Below are 21,637 nucleotides of genomic sequence, written 5' to 3'. Positions count from 1 at the left end.
AATTCTGCTGAAGTTTAAAAATGCTTTGGAACTCTTCCATTGTTCTGGGAATTCGGCTGAAGTTTAAAAATGCTTTGGAACTCTTTCATTGTTCTCGGAATTCTGCTGATGTTTAACAATGCTTTAGAACTCCTCCATTGTTCTCGGAATTCCGCTGTAGTTTAAAAATGCATTGGAATTCTTCCATTGTTCTCGGTATTCCGCTGAAGTTTTAGAATGCTTTTTAACACTTCCATTTTTCTCGGAATTCTGCTGAAGTTTTAAATCGCTTTGGAACTCTTCCATTGTACTCGGAATTCCGCTAATGTTTAACAATGCTTTGAACTCTTTCATTATTCTCAGAATTCTGCTGAAGTTTAAAAATGCTTTGGTACCCTTCCATTGTTGTCAGAATTCCAATGAAGCTTAAAAATGCTTTGGAACTCTTCAATTTTTCTCAGAATTATGCTAAAGTTTAAAAATGCTTTGGAACTCTTCCATTGTTCTGGGAATTCAGCTGAAGTTTAAAAATGCTTTGGAGCTCTTCCCATGTTCTGGGAGTTCTGCTGAAGTTTAAAAATGCTTTAGAACTCTTCCATTGTTCTCGGAATTCCGCTGATGTGTAACAATGCTTTGGAACTCTTCCATTGTTCTCGGAATTCTGCTGTAGTTTAAAAATGCTTTGGAACTCTTGCATTGTTCTCGGAATTCCGCTGATGTTTAACAATGCTTTAGAACTCTTCCATTGTTCTCGGAATTCCGCTGAAGTTTAGCCATGCTTTGGAACTCTTCCATTGTTCTTGGAATTCCGCTGAAGTTTAAAAATGCTTTGGAACTCCTCCATTGTTCTCGGAATTCTGCTGAAGTTTAAAAATGCTTTGGAACTCTTCCATTGTTCTGGGAATTCGGCTGAAGTTTAAAAATGCTTTGGAACTCTTCCTATGTTCTGGGAGTTCTGCTGAAGTTTAAAAATGCTTTGGAACTCTTGCATTGTTCTCGGAATTCCGCTGATGTTTAACAATGCTTTAGAACTCTTCCATTGTTCTCGGAATTCCGCTGAAGTTTTACAATGCTTTGGAACTCATCCATTGTTCTCCTAACACTGTTGATGTTTAATAATGCTTTTGGAACTCTTCCATTGTGCTCGGAGTTCTGCTGAAGTTTAAAAATGCTTTGGAACTCTTCCATTGTTCTCGGAATTCCGCTGATGTTTATCAAACCTATGGAACTCTTTCATTGTTCTCGGAATTCTGTTGATGTTTAGTAATGCTTTTGGAGCTCTTCCATTGTTCTCGGAATTCTGCTGAAGTTTAAAAACGCTTTAGAAATCTTCTCTTGTTCTCGGAATTCTGCTGAAGTTTAAGAACGCTTTGGAACTCTTCCATAATTCTCAGAATTCTGCTGAAGTTTAAAAATGCTTTGGAACTCTTCCATTGTTCTTTAAATTCCGCTGATGTTTAACAATGCTTTAGAACTCTTCCATTATTCTCGGAATTCCGCTGATGTTTAACAATGCTTTGGAACTCTTCCATTGTTCTCGGAATTTCGCTGTAGTTTAAAAATGCACTGGAACTCTTCCATTGTTCTCAGAATTCCGCTGAAGTTTTAGAATGCTTTGGAACTATTCCATTGTTCTCGGAATTCCGCTAATGTTTAACAATGCTTTGGAACTCTTCCATTTTTCTCGGAATTCCGCTGTAGTTTAAAAATGCTTTGGAACTCTTTCATTGTTCTCGGAATTCCGCTGAAGTTTAGCCATGCTTTGGAACTCTTCCATTTTTCTCGGAATTCCGCTGAAGTTTAAAAATGCTTTGGAACTCTTCCATTGTTCTCGGAATTCTGCTGAAGTTTAAAAAAGATTTGGAACTATTCCATTGTTCTCAGAATTCTGCTAATATTTAACAATGCTTTGGAACTCTTCCATTGTTCTCGGAATTCCGCTGATGTTTAATAATGCTTTTGGAACTCTTCCATTGTTATCGGAATTCTGCTAATGTATAACAATGCTTTGGAACTCATCCATTGTTCCCGGAATTCTGTTTATGTTTAATAATACTTTTCGAACTCTTCCATTGTGCTCGGAATTCTGCTGAAGTTTAAAAATGCTTTGGAACTCTTCCTATGTTCTGGGAGTTCTGCTGAAGTTTAAAAATGCTTTGGAACTCTTCCATTGTTCTCGGAATTCCGCTGATGTTTAACAATGCTTTGGAGCTCTTCCATTGTTCTGGGAATTCGGCTGAAGTTTAAAAATGCTTTGGAGATCTTCCTATGTTCTGGGAGTTCTGCTGAAGTTTAAAAATGCTTTGGAACTCTTCCATTGTTCTCGGTATTCCACTGTAGTTTAAAAATGCATTGGAACTCTTACATTGTTCTCGGAATTCTGCTGAAGTTTAAAAATGCTTTGGAACTCTTCCATTGTTCTGGGAATTCGGCTGAAGTTTAAAAATGCTTTGGAACTCTTTCATTGTTCTCGGAGTTCTGCTGATGTTTAACAATGCTTTAGAACTCCTCCATTGTTCTCGGAATTCCGCTGTAGTTTAAAAATGCATTGGAACTCTTCTATTGTTCTCGGTATTCCGCTGAAGATTTAGAATGCTTTTTAACACTTCCATTTTTCTCGGAATTCTGCTGAAGTTTTAAATCGCTTTGGAACTCTTCCATTGTACTCGGAATTCCGCTAATGTTTAACAATGCTTTGAACTCTTTCATTATTCTCAGAATTCTGCTGAAGTTTAAAAATGCTTTGGTACCCTTCCATTGTTGACAGAATTCCAATGAAGCTTAAAAATGCTTTGGAACTCTTCAATTTTTCTCAGAATTACGCTAAAGTTTAAAAATGCTTTGGAACTCTTCCATTGTTCTGGGAATTCAGCTGAAGTTTAAAAATGCTTTGGAGCTCTTCCCATGTTCTGGGAGTTCTGCTGAAGTTTAAAAATGCTTTAGAACTCTTCCATTGTTCTCGGAATTCCGCTGATGTGTAACAATGCTTTGGAACTCTTCCATTGTTCTCGGAATTCCGCTGTAGTTTAAAAATGCATTGGAACTTTTCCATTGTTCTCGGAATTCCGCTGAAGTTTTACAATGCTTTGGAACTCTTCCATTTTTCTCTGAATTCTGCTGAAGTTTAAAAATGCTTTGGAACTCTTCCATTGTTCTCGAAATTCCGCTGATGTTTAACAATGCTTTGGAACTCTTCCATTGTTCTCGGAATTCCGCTGTAGTTTAAAAATGCTTTGGAACTCTTTCATTGTTCTCGGAATTCCGCTGAAGTTTAGCCATGCTTTGGAACTCTTCCATTGTTCTTGGAATTCCGCTGAAGTTTAAAAATGCTTTGGAACTCCTCCATTGTTCTCGGAATTCTGCTGAAGTTTAAAAATGCTTTGGAACTCTTCCATTGTTCTGGGAATTTGACTGAAGTTTAAAAATGCTTTGGAACTCTTCCTATGTTCTGGGAGTTCTGCTGAAGTTTAAAAATGCTTTGGAACTCTTCCATTGTTCTCGGAATTCTGCTGATGTTTAACAATGCTTTGGAGCTCTTCCATTGTTCTGGGAAATCGGCTGAAGTTTAAAAATGCTTTGGAACTCCTCCATTGTTCTCGGAATTCTGCTGAAGTTTAAAAATGCTTTGGAACTCTTCCATTGTTCTGGGAATTTGGCTGAAGTTTAAAAATGCTTTGGAACTCTTCCTATGTTCTGGGAGTTCTGCTGAAGTTTAAAAATGCTTTGGAACTCTTCCATTGTTCTCGGAATTCCGCTGATGTCTAACAATGCTTTGGAACTCTTCCATTGTTCTCGGAATTCCGCTGTAGTTTAAAAATGCATTGGAACTTTTCCATTGTTCTCGGAATTCCGCTGAAGTTTTACAATGCTTTGGAACTCTTCCATTTTTCTCTGAAGTCTGCTGAAGTTTAAAAATGCTTTGGAACTCTTCCATTGTTCTGGGAATTTGGCTGAAGTTTAAAAATGCTTTGGAACTCTTCCTATGTTCTGGGAGTTCTGCTGAAGTTTAAAAATGCTTTGGAACTCTTCCATTGTTCTCGGAATTCCGCTGATGTTTAACAATGCTTTAGAACTCTTCCATTATTCTCGGAATTCCGCTGATGTTTAACAATGCTTTGGAACTCTTCCATTGTTCTCGGAATTTCGCTGTAGTTTAAAAATGCACTGGAACTCTTCCATTGTTCTCAGAATTCCGCTGAAGTTTTAGAATGCTTTGGAACTATTCCATTGTTCTCGGAATTCCGCTAATGTTTAACAATGCTTTGGAACTCTTCCATTTTTCTCGGAATTCCGCTGTAGTTTAAAAATGCTTTGGAACTCTTTCATTGTTCTCGGAATTCCGCTGAAGTTTAGCCATGCTTTTGAACTCTTCCATTTTTCTCGGAATTCCGCTGAAGTTTAAAAATGCTTTGGAACTCTTCCATTGTTCTCGGAATTCTGCTGAAGTTTAAAAAAGATTTGGAACTATTCCATTGTTCTCAGAATTCTGCTAATATTTAACAATGATTTGGAACTCTTCCATTGTTCTCGGAATTCCGCTGATGTTTAATAATGCTTTTGGAACTCTTCCATTGTTATCGGAATTCTGCTAATGTATAACAATGCTTTGGAACTCATCCATTGTTCCCGGAATTCTGTTTATGTTTAATAATACTTTTCGAACTCTTCCATTGTGCTCGGAATTCTGCTGAAGTTTAAAAATGCTTTGGAACTCTTCCTATGTTCTGGGAGTTCTGCTGAAGTTTAAAAATGCTTTGGAACTCTTCCATTGTTCTCGGAATTCCGCTGATGTTTAACAATGCTTTGGAGCTCTTCCATTGTTCTGGGAATTCGGCTGAAGTTTAAAAATGCTTTGGAGATCTTCCTATGTTCTGGGAGTTCTGCTGAAGTTTAAAAATGCTTTGGAACTCTTCCATTGTTCTCGGTATTCCACTGTAGTTTAAAAATGCATTTGAACTCTTACATTGTTCTCGGAATTCTGCTGAAGTTTAAAAATGCTTTGGAACTCTTCCATTGTTCTGGGAATTCGGCTGAAGTTTAAAAATGCTTTGGAACTCTTTCATTGTTCTCGGAGTTCTGCTGATGTTTAACAATGCTTTAGAACTCCTCCATTGTTCTTGGAATTCCGCTGTAGTTTAAAAATGCATTGGAACTCTTCCATTGTTCTCGGTATTCCGCTGAAGTTTTAGAATGCTTTTTAACACTTCCATTTTTCTCGGAATTCTGCTGAAGTTTTAAATCGCTATGGAACTCTTCCATTGTACTCGGAATTCCGCTAATGTTTAACAATGCTTTGAACTCTTTCATTATTCTCAGAATTCTGCTGAAGTTTAAAAATGCTTTGGTACCCTTCCATTGTTGACAGAATTCCAATGAAGCTTAAAAATGCTTTGGAACTCTTCAATTTTTCTCAGAATTACGCTAAAGTTTAAAAATGCTTTGGAACTCTTCCATTGTTCTGGGAATTCAGCTGAAGTTTAAAAATGCTTTGGAGCTCTTCCCATGTTCTGGGAGTTCTGCTGAAGTTTAAAAATGCTTTAGAACTCTTCCATTGTTCTCGGAATTCCGCTGATGTGTAACAATGCTTTGGAACTCTTCCATTGTTCTCGGAATTCCGCTGTAGTTTAAAAATGCATTGGAACTTTTCCATTGTTCTCGGAATTCCGCTGAAGTTTTACAATGCTTTGGAACTCTTCCATTTTTCTCTGAATTCTGCTGAAGTTTAAAAATGCTTTGGAACTCTTCCATTGTTCTCGAAATTCCGCTGATGTTTAACAATGCTTTGGAACTCTTCCATTGTTCTCGGAATTCCGCTGTAGTTTAAAAATGCTTTGGAACTCTTTCATTGTTCTCGGAATTCCGCTGAAGTTTAGCCATGCTTTGGAACTCTTCCATTGTTCTTGGAATTCCGCTGAAGTTTAAAAATGCTTTGGAACTCCTCCATTGTTCTCGGAATTCTGATGAAGTTTAAAAATGCTTTGGAACTCTTCCATTGTTCTGGGAATTCGGCTGAAGTTTAAAAATGCTTTCGAACTCTTCCTATGTTCTGGGAGTTCTGCTGAAGTTTAAAAATGCTTTGGAACTCTTCCATTGTTCTCGGAATTCCGCTGATGTTTAACAATGCTTTAGAACTCTTCCATTGTTCTCGGAATTCCGCTGAAGTTTTACAATGCTTTGGAACTCATCCATTGTTCTCGTAACACTGTTGATGTTTAATAATGCTTTTGGAACTCTTCCATTGTGCTCGGAGTTCTGCTGAAGTTTAAAAATGCTTTGGAACTCTTCCATTGTTCTCGGAATTCCGCTGATGTTTATCAAACCTATGGAACTCTTTCATTGTTCTCGGAATTCTGTAGATGTTTAGTAATGCTTTTGGAGCTCTTCCATTGTTCTCGGAATTCTGCTGAAGTTTAAAAACGCTTTAGAAATCTTCTCTTGTTCTCGGAATTCTCCTGAAGTTTAAGAACGCTTTGGAACTCTTCCATAATTCTCAGAATTCTGCTGAAGTTTAAAAATGCTTTGGAACTCTTCCATTGTTCTTTAAATTCCGCTGATGTTTAACAATGCTTTGGAACTCTTCCATTGTTCTCGGAATTCCGCTGAAGTTTAAAAATGCTTTGGAACTCCTCCATTGTTCTCGGAATTCTGCTGAAGTTTAAAAATGCTTTGGAACTCTTCCATTGTTCTGGGAATTTGGCTGAAGTTTAAAAATGCTTTGGAACTTTTCCTATGTTCTGGGAGTTCTGCTGAAGTTTAAAAATGCTTTAGAACTCTTCCATTGTTCTCGGAATTCTGCTGATGTTTAACAATGCTTTGGAGCTCTTCCATTGTTCTGGAAAATCGGCTGAAGTTTAAAAATGCTTTGGAGATCTTCCTATGTTCTGGGAGTTCTGCTGAAGTTTAAAAATGCTTTAGAACTCTTCCATTGTTCTCGGAATTCCGCTTATGTCTAACAATGCTTTGGAACTCTTCCATTGTTATCGGAATTCCGCTGTAGTTTAAAAATGCAATGGAACTTTTCCATTGTTCTCGGAATTCCGCTGAAGTTTTACAATGCTTTGGAACTCTTCCATTTTTCTCTGATGTCTGCTGTAGTTTAAAAATGCTTTGGAACTCTTTCATTGTTCTCGGAATTCCGCTGAAGTTTAGCCATGCTTTGGAACTCTTCCATTGTTCTTGGAATTCCGCTGAAGTTTAAAAATGCTTTGGAACTCCTCCATTGTTCTCGGAATTCTGCTGAAGTTTAAAAATGCTTTGGAACTCTTCCATTGTTCTGGGAATTCGGCTGAAGTTTAAAAATGCTTTGGAACTCTTCCTATGTTCTGGGAGTTCTGCTGAAGTTTAAAAATGCTTTGGAACTCTTCCATTGTTCTCGGAGTTCTGCTGAAGTTTAAAAATTCTTTGGAACTCTTCCATTGTTCTCGGAATTCCGCTGATGTTTATCAAACCTATGGAACTCTTTCATTGTTCTCGGAATTCTGTTGATGTTTAGTAATGCTTTTGGAGCTCTTCCATTGTTCTCGGAATTCTGCTGAAGTTTAAAAACGCTTTAGAAATCTTCTCTTGTTCTCGGAATTCTGCTGAAGTTTAAGAACGCTTTGGAACTCTTCCATAATTCTCAGAATTCTGCTGAAGCTTCAAAATGCTTTGGAACACTTCCATTGTTCTTTAAATTCCGCTGATGTTTAACAATGCTTTGGAACTCTTCCATTGTTCTCGGAATTCCGCTGTAGTTTAAAAATGCTTTGGAACTCTTTCATTGTTCTCGGAATTCCGCTGAAGTTTAAAAATGCTTTGGAACTCCTCCATTGCTCTCGGAATTCTGCTGAAGTTTAAAAATGCTTTGGAACTCTTCCATTGTTCTGGGAATTTGGCTGAAGTTTAAAAATGCTTTGGAACTCTTCCTATGTTCTGGGAGTTCTGCTGAAGTTTAAAAATGCTTTAGAAATCTTCCATTGTTCTCGGAATTCCGCTGATGTCTAACAATGCTTTGGAGCTCTTCCATTGTTCTCGGAATTGCGCTGTAGTTTAAAAATGCATTGGAACTTTTCCATTGTTCTCGGAATTCTGCTGAAGTTTTACAATGCTTTGGAACTCTTCCATTTTTCTCTGAAGTCTGCTGAAGTTTAAAAATGCTTTGGAACTCTTCCATTGTTCTCGGAATTCCGCTGATGTTTAACAATGCTTTGGAACTCTTTCATTGTTCTCGGAATTCCGCTGAAGTTTAGCCATGCTTTGGAACTCTTCCATTGTTCTCGGAAATCCGCTGTAGTTTAAAAATGCTTTGGAACTCCTCCATTGTTCTCGGAATTCTGCTGAAGTTTAAAAATGCTTTGGAACTCTTCCATTGTTCTGGGAATTCGGCTGAAGTTTAACAATGCTTTGGAACTATTCCAATGTTCTGGGAGTTCTGCTGAAGTTTAAAAATGCTTTGGAACTCTTCCATTGTTCTCGGAATTCCGCTGATGTTTAACAATGCTTTAGAACTCTTCCATTGTTCTCGGAATTCTGCTGATGTTTAACAATGTTTGGAACTCTTCCATTGTTCTCGGAATTCCGCTGTAGTTTAAAAATGCACTGGAACTCTTCCATTGTTCTCAGAATTCCGCTGAAGTTTTACAATGCTTTGGAACTCATCCATTGTTCTCGAAACACTGTTGATGTTTAATAATGCTTTTGGACCTCTTCCATTGTGCTCGGAGTTCTGCTGAAGTTTAAAAATGCTTTCGAACGCTTCCATTGTTCTGGGAATTCGGATGAAGTTTAAAAATGCCTTGGAACTCTTCCTATGTTCTGGGAGTTCTGCTGAAGTTTAAAAATGCTTTGGAACTCTTCCATTGTTCTCGGAATTCCGCTGATGTTTAACAATGCTTTAGAACTCTTCCATTGTTCTCGGAATTCCGCTGAAGTTTTAGAATGCTTTGGAACTCTTCCATTGTTCTCGGAATTCCGCTGTAGTCTAAAATTGCTTTGGAACTCTTTCATTGTTCTCGGAATTCCGCTGAAGTTTAGCCATGCTTTGGAACTCTTCCATTGTTCTCGGAATTCCGCTGATGTTTAATAATGCTTTTGGAACTCTTCCATTGTTATCGGAATTCTGCTAATGTATAACAATGCTTTGGAACTCATCCATTGTTCCCGGAATTCTGTTTATGTTTAATAATACTTTTCGAACTCTTCCATTGTGCTCGGAATTCTGCTGAAGTTTAAAAATGCTTTGGAACTCTTCCTATGTTCTGGGAGTTCTGCTGAAGTTTAAAAATGCTTTGGAACTCTTCCATTGTTCTCGGAATTCCGCTGATGTTTAACAATGCTTTGGAGCTCTTCCATTGTTCTGGGAATTCGGCTGAAGTTTAAAAATGCTTTGGAGATCTTCCTATGTTCTGGGAGTTCTGCTGAAGTTTAAAAATGCTTTGGAACTCTTCCATTGTTCTCGGTATTCCACTGTAGTTTAAAAATGCATTGGAACTCTTACATTGTTCTCGGAATTCCACTGAAGTTTTACAATGCTTTGGAACTCTTCCATTTTTCTCGGAATTCTGCTGAAGTTTAAAAATGCTTTGGAACTCTTCCATTGTTCTGGGAATTCGGCTGAAGTTTAAAAATGCTTTGGAACTCTTTCATTGTTCTCGGAATTCTGCTGATGTTTAACAATGCTTTAGAACTCCTCCATTGTTCTCGGAATTCCGCTGTAGTTTAAAAATGCATTGGAATTCTTCCATTGTTCTCGGTATTCCGCTGAAGTTTTAGAATGCTTTTTAACACTTCCATTTTTCTCGGAATTCTGCTGAAGTTTTAAATCGCTTTGGAACTCTTCCATTGTACTCGGAATTCCGCTAATGTTTAACAATGCTTTGAACTCTTTCATTATTCTCAGAATTCTGCTGAAGTTTAAAAATGCTTTGGTACCCTTCCATTGTTGTCAGAATTCCAATGAAGCTTAAAAATGCTTTGGAACTCTTCAATTTTTCTCAGAATTACGCTAAAGTTTAAAAATGCTTTGGAACTCTTCCATTGTTCTGGGAATTCAGCTGAAGTTTAAAAATGCTTTGGAGCTCTTCCCATGTTCTGGGAGTTCTGCTGAAGTTTAAAAATGCTTTAGAACTCTTCCATTGTTCTCGGAATTCCGCTGATGTGTAACAATGCTGTGGAACTCTTCCATTGTTCTCGGAATTCTGCTGTAGTTTAAAAATGCATTGGAACTTTTCCATTGTTCTCGGAATTCCGCTGAAGTTTTACAATGCTTTGGAACTCTTCCATTTTTCTCTGAATTCTGCTGAAGTTTAAAAATGCTTTGGAACTCTTCCATTGTTCTCAAAATTCCGCTGATGTTTAACAATGCTTTGGAACTCTTCCATTGTTCTCGGAATTCCGCTGTAGTTTAAAAATGCTTTGGAACTCTTTCATTGTTCTCGGAATTCCGCTGAAGTTTAGCCATGCTTTGGAACTCTTCCATTGTTCTTGGAATTCCGCTGAAGTTTAAAAATGCTTTGGAACTCCTCCATTGTTCTCGGAATTCTGCTGAAGTTTAAAAATGCTTTGGAACTCTTCCATTGTTCTGGGAATTCGGCTGAAGTTTAAAAATGCTTTGGAACTCTTCCTATGTTCTGGGAGTTCTGCTGAAGTTTAAAAATGCTTTGGAACTCTTGCATTGTTCTCGGAATTCCGCTGATGTTTAACAATGCTTTAGAACTCTTCCATTGTTCTCGGAATTCCGCTGAAGTTTTACAATGCTTTGGAACTCATCCATTGTTCTCCTAACACTGTTGATGTTTAATAATGCTTTTGGAACTCTTCCATTGTGCTCGGAGTTCTGCTGAAGTTTAAAAATGCTTTGGAACTCTTCCATTGTTCTCGGAATTCCGCTGATGTTTATCAAACCTATGGAACTCTTTCATTGTTCTCGGAATTCTGTTGATGTTTAGTAATGCTTTTGGAGCTCTTCCATTGTTCTCGGAATTCTGCTGAAGTTTAAAAACGCTTTAGAAATCTTCTCTTGTTCTCGGAATTCTGCTGAAGTTTAAGAACGCTTTGGAACGCTTCCATAATTCTCAGAATTCTGCTGAAGTTTAAAAATGCTTTGGAACTCTTCCATTGTTCTTTAAATTCCGCTGATGTTTAACAATGCTTTAGAACTCTTCCATTATTCTCGGAATTCCGCTGATGTTTAACAATGCTTTGGAACTCTTCCATTGTTCTCGGAATTTCGCTGTAGTTTAAAAATGCACTGGAACTCTTCCATTGTTCTCAGAATTCCGCTGAAGTTTTAGAATGCTTTGGAACTATTCCATTGTTCTCGGAATTCCGCTAATGTTTAACAATGCTTTGGAACTCTTCCATTTTTCTCGGAATTCTGCTGAAGTTTTAAATCGCTATGGAACTCTTCCATTGTACTCGGAATTCCGCTAATGTTTAACAATGCTTTGAACTCTTTCATTATTCTCAGAATTCTGCTGAAGTTTAAAAATGCTTTGGTACCCTTCCATTGTTGACAGAATTCCAATGAAGCTTAAAAATGCTTTGGAACTCTTCAATTTTTCTCAGAATTACGCTAAAGTTTAAAAATGCTTTGGAACTCTTCCATTGTTCTGGGAATTCAGCTGAAGTTTAAAAATGCTTTGGAGCTCTTCCCATGTTCTGGGAGTTCTGCTGAAGTTTAAAAATGCTTTAGAACTCTTCCATTGTTCTCGGAATTCCGCTGATGTGTAACAATGCTTTGGAACTCTTCCATTGTTCTCGGAATTTCGCTGTAGTTTAAAAATGCATTGGAACTTTTCCATTGTTCTCGGAATTCCGCTGAAGTTTTACAATGCTTTGGAACTCTTCCATTTTTCTCTGAATTCTGCTGAAGTTTAAAAATGCTTTGGAACTCTTCCATTGTTCTCGAAATTCCGCTGATGTTTAACAATGCTTTGGAACTCTTCCATTGTTCTCGGAATTCCGCTGTAGTTTAAAAATGCTTTGGAACTCTTTCATTGTTCTCGGAATTCCGCTGAAGTTTAGCCATGCTTTGGAACTCTTCCATTGTTCTTGGAATTCCGCTGAAGTTTAAAAATGCTTTGGAACTCCTCCATTGTTCTCGGAATTCTGATGAAGTTTAAAAATGCTTTGGAACTCTTCCATTGTTCTGGGAATTCGGCTGAAGTTTAAAAATGCTTTGGAACTCTTCCTATGTTCTGGGAGTTCTGCTGAAGTTTAAAAATGCTTTGGAACTCTTCCATTGTTCTCGGAATTCCGCTGATGTTTAACAATGCTTTAGAACTCTTCCATTGTTCTCGGAATTCCGCTGAAGTTTTACAATGCTTTGGAACTCATCCATTGTTCTCGTAACACTGTTGATGTTTAATAATGCTTTTGGAACTCTTCCATTGTGCTCGGAGTTCTGCTGAAGTTTAAAAATGCTTTGGAACTCTTCCATTGTTCTCGGAATTCCGCTGATGTTTATCAAACCTATGGAACTCTTTCATTGTTCTCGGAATTCTGTAGATGTTTAGTAATGCTTTTGGAGCTCTTCCATTTTTCTCAGAATTCTGCTGAAGTTTAAAAACGCTTTAGAAATCTTCTCTTGTTCTCGGAATTCTGCTGAAGTTTAAGAACGCTTTGGAACTCTTCCATAATTCTCAGAATTCTGCTGAAGTTTAAAAATGCTTTGGAACTCTTCCATTGTTCTTTAAATTCCGCTGATGTTTAACAATGCTTTGGAACTCTTCCATTGTTCTCGGAATTCCGCTGAAGTTTAAAAATGCTTTGGAACTCCTCCATTGTTCTCGGAATTCTGCTGAAGTTTAAAAATGCTTTGGAACTCTTCCATTGTTCTGGGAATTTGGCTGAAGTTTAAAAATGCTTTGGAACTTTTCCTATGTTCTGGGAGTTCTGCTGAAGTTTAAAAATGCTTTGGAACTCTTCCATTGTTCTCGGAATTCTGCTGATGTTTAACAATGCTTTGGAGCTCTTCCATTGTTCTGGAAAATCGGCTGAAGTTTAAAAATGCTTTGGAGATCTTCCTATGTTCTGGGAGTTCTGCTGAAGTTTAAAAATGCTTTGTAACTCTTCCATTGTTCTCGGAATTCCGCTGATGTTTAACAATGATTTGGAACTCTTCCATTGTTCTCGGAATTCCGCTGTAGTTTAAAAATGCATTGGAACTTTTCCATTGTTCTCGGGATTCCGCTGAAGTTTTACAATGCTTTGGAACTCTTCCATTTTTCTCTGATGTCTGCTGTAGTTTAAAAATGATTTGGAACTCTTTCATTGTTCTCGGAATTCCGCTGAAGTTTAGCCATGCTTTGGAACTCTTCCATTGTTCTTGGAATTCCGCTGAAGTTTAAAAATGCTTTGGAACTCCTCCATTGTTCTCGGAATTCTGCTGAAGTTTAAAAATGCTTTGGAACTCTTCCATTGTTCTGGGAATTCGGCTGAAGTTTAAAAATGCTTTGGAACTCTTCCTATGTTCTGGGAGTTCTGCTGAAGTTTAAAAATGCTTTGGAACTCTTCCATTGTTCTCGGAGTTCTGCTGAAGTTTAAAAATGCTTTGGAACTCTTCCATTCTTCTCGGAATTCCGCTGATGTTTATCAAACCTATGGAACTCTTTCATTGTTCTCGGAATTCTGTTGATGTTTAGTAATGCTTTTGGAGCTCTTCCATTGTTCTCGGAATTCTGCTGAAGTTTAAAAACGCTTTAGAAATCTTCTCTTGTTCTCGGAATTCTGCTGAAGTTTAAGAACGCTTTGGAACTCTTCCATAATTCTCAGAATTCTGCTGAAGCTTCAAAATGCTTTGGAACACTTCCATTGTTCTTTAAATTCCGCTGATGTTTAACAATGCTTTGGAACTCTTCCATTGTTCTCGGAATTCCGCTGTAGTTTAAAAATGCTTTGGAACTCTTTCATTGTTCTCGGAATTCCGCTGAAGTTTAAAAATGCTTTGGAACTCCTCCATTGCTCTCGGAATTCTGCTGAAGTTTAAAAATGCTTTGGAACTCTTCCATTGTTCTGGGAATTTGGCTGAAGTTTAAAAATGCTTTGGAACTCTTCCTATGTTCTGGGAGTTCTGCTGAAGTTTAAAAATGCTTTGGAACTCTTCCATTGTTCTCGGAATTCCGCTGATGTTTAACAATGCTTTGGAGCTCTTCCATTGTTCTGGGAAATCGGCTGAAATTTAAAAATGCTTTGGAGATCTTCCTATGTTCTGGGAGTTCTGCTGAAGTTTAAAAATGCTTTAGAAATCTTCCATTGTTCTCGGAATTCCGCTGATGTCTAACAATGCTTTGGAGCTCTTCCATTGTTCTCGGAATTGCGCTGTAGTTTAAAAATGCATTGGAACTTTTCCATTGTTCTCGGAATTCCGCTGAAGTTTTACAATGCTTTGGAACTCTTCCATTTTTCTCTGAAGTCTGCTGAAGTTTAAAAATGCTTTGGAACTCTTCCATTGTTCTCGGAATTCCGCTGATGTTTAACAATGCTTTGGAACTCTTCCATTGTTCTCGGAATTCCGCTGTAGTTTAAAAATGCTTTGGAACTCTTTCATTGTTCTCGGAATTCCGCTGAAGTTTAGCCATGCTTTGGAACTCTTCCATTGTTCTCGGAAATCCGCTGTAGTTTAAAAATGCTTTGGAACTCCTCCATTGTTCTCGGAATTCTGCTGAAGTTTAAAAATGCTTTGGAACTCTTCCATTGTTCTGGGAATTCGGCTGAAGTTTAAAAATGCTTTGGAACTATTCCAATGTTCTGGGAGTTCTGCTGAAGTTTAAAAATGCTTTGGAACTCTTCCATTGTTCTCGGAATTCCGCTGATGTTTAACAATGCTTTAGAACTCTTCCATTGTTCTCGGAATTCTGCTGATGTTTAACAATGTTTGGAACTCTTCCATTGTTCTCGGAATTCCGCTGTAGTTTAAAAATGCACTGGAACTCTTCCATTGTTCTCAGAATTCCGCTGAAGTTTTACAATGCTTTGGAACTCATCCATTGTTCTCGAAACACTGTTGATGTTTAATAATGCTTTTGGACCTCTTCCATTGTGCTCGGAGTTCTGCTGAAGTTTAAAAATGCTTTCGAACGCTTCCATTGTTCTGGGAATTCGGATGAAGTTTAAAAATGCTTTGGAACTCTTCCTATGTTCTGGGAGTTCTGCTGAAGTTTAAAAATGCTTTGGAACTCTTCCATTGTTCTCGGAATTCCGCTGATGTTTAACAATGCTTTAGATCTCTTCCATTGTTCTCGGAATTCCGCTGAAGTTTTAGAATGCTTTGGAACTCTTCCATTGTTCTCGGAATTCCGCTGTAGTCTAAAAATGCTTTGGAACTCTTTCATTGTTCTCGGAATTCCGCTGAAGTTTAGCCATGCTTTGGAACTCTTCCATTGTTCTCGGAATTCCGCTGATGTTTAATAATGCTTTGGAACTCTTCCATTGTTATCGGAATTCTGCTAATGTATAACAATGCTTTGGAACTCATCCATTGTTCCCGGAATTCTGTTTATGTTTAATAATACTTTTCGAACTCTTCCATTGTGCTCGGAATTCTGCTGAAGTTTAAAAATGCTTTGGAACTCTTCCTATGTTCTGGGAGTTCTGCTGAAGTTTAAAAATGCTTTGGAACTCTTCCATTGTTCTCGGAATTCCGCTGATGTTTAACAATGCTTTGGAGCTCTTCCATTGTTCTGGGAATTCGGCTGAAGTTTAAAAATGCTTTGGAGATCTTCCTATGTTCTGGGAGTTCTGCTGAAGTTTAAAAATGCTTTGGAACTCTTCCATTGTTCTCGGTATTCCATTGTAGTTTAAAAATGCATTGGAACTCTTACATTGTTCTCGGAATTCCACTGAAGTTTTACAATGCTTTGGAACTCTTCCATTTTTCTCGGAATTCTGCTGAAGTTTAAAAATGCTTTGGAACTCTTCCATTGTTCTGGGAATTCGGCTGAAGTTTAAAAATGCTTTGGAACTCTTTCATTGTTCTCGGAATTCTGCTGATGTTTAACAATGCTTTAGAACTCCTCCATTGTTCTCGGAATTCCGCTGTAGTTTAAAAATGCATTGGAATTCTTCCATTGTTCTCGGTATTCCGCTGAAGTTTTAGAATGCTTTTTAACACTTCCATTTTTCTCGGAATTCTGCTGAAGTTTTAAATCGCTTTGGAACTCTTCCATTGTACTCGGAATTCCGCTAATGTTTAACAATGCTTTGAACTCTTTCATTATTCTCAGAATTCTGCTGAAGTTTAAAAATGCTTTGGTACCCTTCCATTGTTGTCAGAATTCCAATGAAGCTTAAAAATGCTTTGGAACTCTTCAATTTTTCTCAGAATTACGCTAAAGTTTAAAAATGCTTTGGAACTCTTCCATTGTTCTGGGAATTCAGCTGAAGTTTAAAAATGCTTTGGAGCTCTTCCCATGTTCTGGGAGTTCTGCTGAAGTTTAAAAATGCTTTAGAACTCTTCCATTGTTCTCGGAATTCCGCTGATGTGTAACAATGCTTTGGAACTCTTCCATTGTTCTCGGAATTCTGCTGTAGTTTAAAAATGCTTTGGAACTCTTGCATTGTTCTCGGAATTCCGCTGATGTTTAACAATGCTTTAGAACTCTTCCATTGTTCTCGGAATTCCGCTGAAGTTTTACAATGCTTTGGAACTCATCCATTGTTCTCCTAACACTGTTGATGTTTAATAATGCTTTTGGAACTCTTCCATTGTGCTCGGAGTTCTGCTGAAGTTTAAAAATGCTTTGGAACTCTTCCATTGTTCTCGGAATTCCGCTGATGTTTATCAAACCTATGGAACTCTTTCATTGTTCTCGGAATTCTGTTGATGTTTAGTAATGCTTTTGGAGCTCTTCCATTGTTCTCGGAATTCTGCTGAAGTTTAAAAACGCTTTAGAAATCTTCTCTTGTTCTCGGAATTCTGCTGAAGTTTAAGAACGCTTTGGAACTCTTCCATAATTCTCAGAATTCTGCTGAAGTTTAAAAATGCTTTGGAACTCTTCCATTGTTCTTTAAATTCCGCTGATGTTTAACAATGCTTTAGAACTCTTCCATTATTCTCGGAATTCCGCTGATGTTTAACAATGCTTTGGAACTCTTCCATTGTTCTCGGAATTTCGCTGTAGTTTAAAAATGCACTGGAACTCTTCCATTGTTCTCAGAATTCCGCTGAAGTTTTAGAATGCTTTGGAACTATTCCATTGTTCTCGGAATTCCGCTAATGTTTAACAATGCTTTGGAACTCTTCCATTTTTCTCGGAATTCTGCTGAAGTTTTAAATCGCTATGGAACTCTTCCATTGTACTCGGAATTCCGCTAATGTTTAACAATGCTTTGAACTCTTTCATTATTCTCAGAATTCTGCTGAAGTTTAAAAATGCTTTGGTACCCTTCCATTGTTGACAGAATTCCAATGAAGCTTAAAAATGCTTTGGAACTCTTCAATTTTTCTCAGAATTACGCTAAAGTTTAAAAATGCTTTGGAACTCTTCCATTGTTCTGGGAATTCAGCTGAAGTTTAAAAATGCTTTGGAGCTCTTCCCATGTTCTGGGAGTTCTGCTGAAGTTTAAAAATGCTTTAGAACTCTTCCATTGTTCTCGGAATTCCGCTGATGTGTAACAATGCTTTGGAACTCTTCCATTGTTCTCGGAATTCCGCTGTAGTTTAAAAATGCATTGGAACTTTTCCATTGTTCTCGGAATTCCGCTGAAGTTTTACAATGCTTTGGAACTCTTCCATTTTTCTCTGAATTCTGCTGAAGTTTAAAAATGCTTTGGAACTCTTCCATTGTTCTCGAAATTCCGCTGATGTTTAACAATGCTTTGGAACTCTTCCATTGTTCTCGGAATTCCGCTGTAGTTTAAAAATGCTTTGGAACTCTTTCATTGTTCTCGGAATTCCGCTGAAGTTTAGCCATGCTTTGGAACTCTTCCATTGTTCTTGGAATTCCGCTGAAGTTTAAAAATGCTTTGGAACTCCTCCATTGTTCTCGGAATTCTGATGAAGTTTAAAAATGCTTTGGAACTCTTCCATTGTTCTGGGAATTCGGCTGAAGTTTAAAAATGCTTTGGAACTCTTCCTATGTTCTGGGAGTTCTGCTGAAGTTTAAAAATGCTTTGGAACTCTTCCATTGTTCTCGGAATTCCGCTGATGTTTAACAATGCTTTAGAACTCTTCCATTGTTCTCGGAATTCCGCTGAAGTTTTACAATGCTTTGGAACTCATCCATTGTTCTCGTAACACTGTTGATGTTTAATAATGCTTTTGGAACTCTTCCATTGTGCTCGGAGTTCTGCTGAAGTTTAAAAATGCTTTGGAACTCTTCCATTGTTCTCGGAATTCCGCTGATGTTTATCAAACCTATGGAACTCTTTCATTGTTCTCGGAATTCTGTAGATGTTTAGTAATGCTTTTGGAGCTCTTCCATTTTTCTCGGAATTCTGCTGAAGTTTAAAAACGCTTTAGAAATCTTCTCTTGTTCTCGGAATTCTGCTGAAGTTTAAGAACGCTTTGGAACTCTTCCATAATTCTCAGAATTCTGCTGAAGTTTAAAAATGCTTTGGAACTCTTCCATTGTTCTTTAAATTCCGCTGATGTTTAACAATGCTTTGGAACTCTTCCATTGTTCTCGGAATTCCGCTGAAGTTTAAAAATGCTTTGGAACTCCTCCATTGTTCTCGGAATTCTGCTGAAGTTTAAAAATGCTTTGGAACTCTTCCATTGTTCTGGGAATTTGGCTGAAGTTTAAAAATGCTTTGGAACTTTTCCTATGTTCTGGGAGTTCTGCTGAAGTTTAAAAATGCTTTGGAACTCTTCCATTGTTCTCGGAATTCTGCTGATGTTTAACAATGCTTTGGAGCTCTTCCATTGTTCTGGAAAATCGGCTGAAGTTTAAAAATGCTTTGGAGATCTTCCTATGTTCTGGGAGTTCTGCTGAAGTTTAAAAATGCTTTGTAACTCTTCCATTGTTCTCGGAATTCCGCTGATGTTTAACAATGATTTGGAACTCTTCCATTGTTCTCGGAATTCCGCTGTAGTTTAAAAATGCATTGGAACTTTTCCATTGTTCTCGGGATTCCGCTGAAGTTTTACAATGCTTTGGAACTCTTCCATTTTTCTCTGATGTCTGCTGTAGTTTAAAAATGATTTGGAACTCTTTCATTGTTCTCGGAATTCCGCTGAAGTTTAGCCATGCTTTGGAACTCTTCCATTGTTCTTGGAATTCCGCTGAAGTTTAAAAATGCTTTGGAACTCCTCCATTGTTCTCGGAATTCTGCTGAAGTTTAAAAATGCTTTGGAACTCTTCCATTGTTCTGGGAATTCGGCTGAAGTTTAAAAATGCTTTGGAACTCTTCCTATGTTCTGGGAGTTCTGCTGAAGTTTAAAAATGCTTTGGAACTCTTCCATTGTTCTCGGAGTTCTGCTGAAGTTTAAAAATGCTTTGGAACTCTTCCATTCTTCTCGGAATTCCGCTGATGTTTATCAAACCTATGGAACTCTTTCATTGTTCTCGGAATTCTGTTGATGTTTAGTAATGCTTTTGGAGCTCTTCCATTGTTCTCGGAATTCTGCTGAAGTTTAAAAACGCTTTAGAAATCTTCTCTTGTTCTCGGAATTCTGCTGAAGTTTAAGAACGCTTTGGAACTCTTCCATAATTCTCAGAATTCTGCTGAAGCTTCAAAATGCTTTGGAACACTTCCATTGTTCTTTAAATTCCGCTGATGTTTAACAATGCTTTGGAACTCTTCCATTGTTCTCGGAATTCCGCTGTAGTTTAAAAATGCTTTGGAACTCTTTCATTGTTCTCGGAATTCCGCTGAAGTTTAAAAATGCTTTGGAACTCCTCCATTGCTCTCGGAATTCTGCTGAAGTTTAAAAATGCTTTGGAACTCTTCCATTGTTCTGGGAATTTGGCTGAAGTTTAAAAATGCTTTGGAACTCTTCCTATGTTCTGGGAGTTCTGCTGAAGTTTAAAAATGCTTTGGAACTCTTCCATTGTTCTCGGAATTCCGCTGATGTTTAACAATGCTTTGGAGCTCTTCCATTGTTCTGGGAAATCGGCTGAAATTTAAAAATGCTTTGGAGATCTTCCTATGTTCTGGGAGTTCTGCTGAAGTTTAAAAATGCTTTAGAAATCTTCCATTGTTCTCGGAATTCCGCTGATGTCTAACAATGCTTTGGAGCTCTTCCATTGTTCTCGGAATTGCGCTGTAGTTTAAAAATGCATTGGAACTTTTCCATTGTTCTCGGAATTCCGCTGAAGTTTTACAATGCTTTGGAACTCTTCCATTTTTCTCTGAAGTCTGCTGAAGTTTAAAAATGCTTTGGAACTCTTCCATTGTTCTCGGAATTCCGCTGATGTTTAACAATGCTTTGGAACTCTTCCATTGTTCTCGGAATTCCGCTGTAGTTTAAAAATGCTTTGGAACTCTTTCATTGTTCTCGGAATTCCGCTGAAGTTTAGCCATGCTTTGGAACTCTTCCATTGTTCTCGGAAATCCGCTGTAGTTTAAAAATGCTTTGGAACTCCTCCATTGTTCTCGGAATTCTGCTGAAGTTTAAAAATGCTTTGGAACTCTTCCATTGTTCTGGGAATTCGGCTGAAGTTTAAAAATGCTTTGGAACTATTCCAATGTTCTGGGAGTTCTGCTGAAGTTTAAAAATGCTTTGGAACTCTTCCATTGTTCTCGGAATTCCGCTGATGTTTAACAATGCTTTAGAACTCTTCCATTGTTCTCGGAATTCTGCTGATGTTTAACAATGTTTGGAACTCTTCCATTGTTCTCGGAATTCCGCTGTAGTTTAAAAATGCACTGGAACTCTTCCATTGTTCTCAGAATTCCGCTGAAGTTTTACAATGCTTTGGAACTCATCCATTGTTCTCGAAACACTGTTGATGTTTAATAATGCTTTTGGACCTCTTCCATTGTGCTCGGAGTTCTGCTGAAGTTTAAAAATGCTTTCGAACGCTTCCATTGTTCTGGGAATTCGGATGAAGTTTAAAAATGCTTTGGAACTCTTCCTATGTTCTGGGAGTTCTGCTGAAGTTTAAAAATGCTTTGGAACTCTTCCATTGTTCTCGGAATTCCGCTGATGTTTAACAATGCTTTAGATCTCTTCCATTGTTCTCGGAATTCCGCTGAAGTTTTAGAATGCTTTGGAACTCTTCCATTGTTCTCGGAATTCCGCTGTAGTCTAAAAATGCTTTGGAACTCTTTCATTGTTCTCGGAATTCCGCTGAAGTTTAGCCATGCTTTGGAACTCTTCCATTGTTCTCGGAATTCCGCTGATGTTTAATAATGCTTTGGAACTCTTCCATTGTTATCGGAATTCTGCTAATGTATAACAATGCTTTGGAACTCATCCATTGTTCCCGGAATATTGTTTATGTTTAATAATACTTTTCGAACTCTTCCATTGTGCTCGGAATTCTGCTGAAGTTTAAAAATGCTTTGGAACTCTTCCTATGTTCTGGGAGTTCTGCTGAAGTTTAAAAATGCTTTGGAACTCTTCCATTGTTCTCGGAATTCCGCTGATGTTTAACAATGCTTTGAAGCTCTTCCATTGTTCTGGGAATTCGGCTGAAGTTTAAAAATGCTTTGGAGATCTTCCTATGTTCTGGGAGTTCTGCTGAAGTTTAAAAATGCTTTGGAACTCTTCCATTGTTCTCGGTATTCCACTGTA

This window comes from Phyllobates terribilis, unplaced genomic scaffold, assembly GCF_046119375.1.
Source record: "Phyllobates terribilis strain yellow unplaced genomic scaffold, ASM4611937v1 Scaffold_1__5_contigs__length_1240528914, whole genome shotgun sequence".
NCBI lineage: Eukaryota > Metazoa > Chordata > Amphibia > Anura > Dendrobatidae > Phyllobates > Phyllobates terribilis.
This window is presented reverse-complemented; position numbering follows the sequence as displayed.